Raw genomic sequence first — 2,824 nt, forward strand, 5'->3', positions numbered from 1 at the left:
TGCAGAGCCACTGGAATTATCTCACAATACTGAAGGCAGTACAAAATAGTACTTCCTGTTTAGAAAACAGTTTGAAAGATTGATAAAGATGTCCCCAACCAAGGTGTTTACTTAAGTAAATGAAAACATATGTTCACACAGAAACAACACACTCACAGGCATGCTATACCAAAGCCATGCCTCTTCCCTCTGTGTGGAGAGTCTTGGGCCATTTATAAGTCTCAGTCCTTGATGACAGTCAGGCAAACATCATGATTTTTAATAATATTAATAATTTTGCCTAGAAGTAATCATTAAACTGCAAAAAAGGAATGAAAGAGCATTCTTTGCTTTTGAAGTAATGACAGGAAGTATCATGTAAGTTTTCTTATTCAATGTTTCAAAATCTCAGGGGCTTGATATAGAGGCTTCTTAAAGTCCCTACATAATTCAAATCTTTTATGAAAGACGAAATGATGAAATTATTTGTACATGAATGAAGATGCTTTAACCCTGGTGTCTTAGGAGACAATAATCTACTCAAAAATTTCATATCAGAGATTGCACATTCCCCTAAGGAAAATAAGAAAACTTTTCTCTTCCCTCCTACTCCTTATAGTGCTTCTTTGTCTTCTAGATACAGTAGCTAACACATAACTAATGACTTATTTGAAATAGCTCTCCAAAAATATATTACATGCTGACACAAATGTCTCCTACATACATAATTTTAACATTACGACATCCATGACCATATCATGCATAATAGTTTATAATCTTTTAAAATCACTTTCCTTTTTTTAATCACTTTTCTTATGGTGAAGTAAATAACCAAAATTTACCATTTTAGGCATTTTAAGTATACAGTTCAGTGGTATTATATAAATACACTCATAATGTGCTACCATCATCATCATCCATCTCCAGAATTCCATTCATCCTGTAAAACTGAAACTCTTTGGCCTTTAAACAATAACTCCACATTTGCCCCTTCCCCCAGCTCCTAGCAACCTCAATTCTACCATCCGTGTCTACGATTTTGACTACTCTAAGTACTTCATATATGTGGAATCATACAGCATTTGTCTTTTTGTGACTGACTTATTTCATGTAGCAGAGTGTTGTAGCATATGTCAGAATTTCCTTCCATTTTAAGGCTGAATGATATTCCATTGTATGTATACAACACATTTTGCTTATCCACTTATCACTCAAAGGACATCTGGGTGGCTTCCATGTTCCAGCTATTGCGAATCACGCTGCTTTCTGTTTCTCACACTCAGTGATTGCCATTGATCTAACTTCAAGTTCACTGATTCTGCTGTCTACTCACATTGGACTTTTAATACCTCTAGTAAATTTTCCTTTCAATTATTGTACTTCTAAGCTCCAGAATATTTTATTTTGGTTTGTTTTTAGTTTTTTTTTTAAAATTCTTTATTGGTATTTTCATTTTGTTCATACATCATTTACTTGATTTTCCCCATTTTCCTTAATTTTTTTGAGCATGTTTGAGATAATGGCTTTAAAGTCTTTATCCAGTAGATCTGCTATCAGGTATTTTTCAAGGGCAGTTTGTATTGATTTTATTTTTTTTCTTTTAAGAGGCCTTATTTTCTGTTTTGTATATCTTGTAATTTTTTTTGTTAAAGTCTGGAAATGTGAATCTAATACTGTGGCAAATCCAAAAATCAGATTTTTCCCCTCACCAGGGTTTGCTATTGTTTGTTTTTGTTCATTTGTTTGTTTTGGTTTTTTAAAAACTTTCTTTGATTGGTATAGGCTGTCTCTATGCCAAACATTAGTCTGAGGTGTAAACTTAATGTTTTCTGAGGTCTTTTCAGAGCCTGGATATTTTCCTGGCATGCACAAAGACTTTCTAATTTTCCCTGTAGATATAGTTGCTTTTGAATGTCCCAGTTTTTAATATCTGCCTCACAAAAGGCAGAAAAGAGAAAAATGAAGAGGGGGAAGGGCACCAATGGTTTCAATTTCCTGGAAGTCACATGCACCACAGAGGGAGGGGCTTGCAACCATGAGGAGAGTTGCAGCAAAAAGGCCAAAGTCTCTGGTCTGCACCTCTGAGATTAGAGAGCAATCAGCAACCAGAGTACATGTCTGTGAAATTTGGAGTACAGGATCCTTTTTGCCTACCCTGGCTTCCTCGAGCTGTGTGCAAACCGTTTCTGGGACCCCTGGCTGGATGACTGCCAGGGGGCTGGGTGGTGGGGGATGAGTAGCTGCTTCTATGCTAAAAGTTGAAATTGACAGAAATTAACTGCAACTTACTATACAAGTCAATAGATAGATTCCAGAGTTCTAAAATAGTTAACATTAGACAGATTATACCAGTGCAATTTTTATTCAAGTGGTGAGACATATCCTTGGGGCTTCCTACTCTGCCATCTTTCCAGAATCATCCTCCTTAATGTTTCACTCAGCATTTTCTTTGCCTTCAAGCTCCCTCCAACTCATAACCGACAACTATACATGTCAAATATATCACACACCCTCCCATATTTTCCTACCTCCTCATATGCTCAAACACATTCATAGGGGCTATGCACTTGATTTACAAAGAAATATTTTTCCCTTGCTTTTGTCATGTAAAAATACTTCATTCAAATATCTCAAATATTCTGTCTTGTACATATAGCATAACTTATTCAAACGTTCAAAATGAATGGAAATTCCTTGATTTTTTCAGTTTTTTACTGTAAAAAGCAACGCTGCAATAATCATGACACATATAACTATACAAATCAGCACTTTTATTTCATGAGATATTCCCAGAATGTTGTCTTTAGGATGTATTACATTTATAATGTGATATATTATTTTATAT

Source organism: Propithecus coquereli, unplaced genomic scaffold, assembly GCF_000956105.1.
Source record: "Propithecus coquereli isolate 6110/MARCELLA unplaced genomic scaffold, Pcoq_1.0 Scaffold222, whole genome shotgun sequence".
In the NCBI taxonomy this organism is placed as follows: Eukaryota; Metazoa; Chordata; class Mammalia; order Primates; family Indriidae; genus Propithecus; species Propithecus coquereli.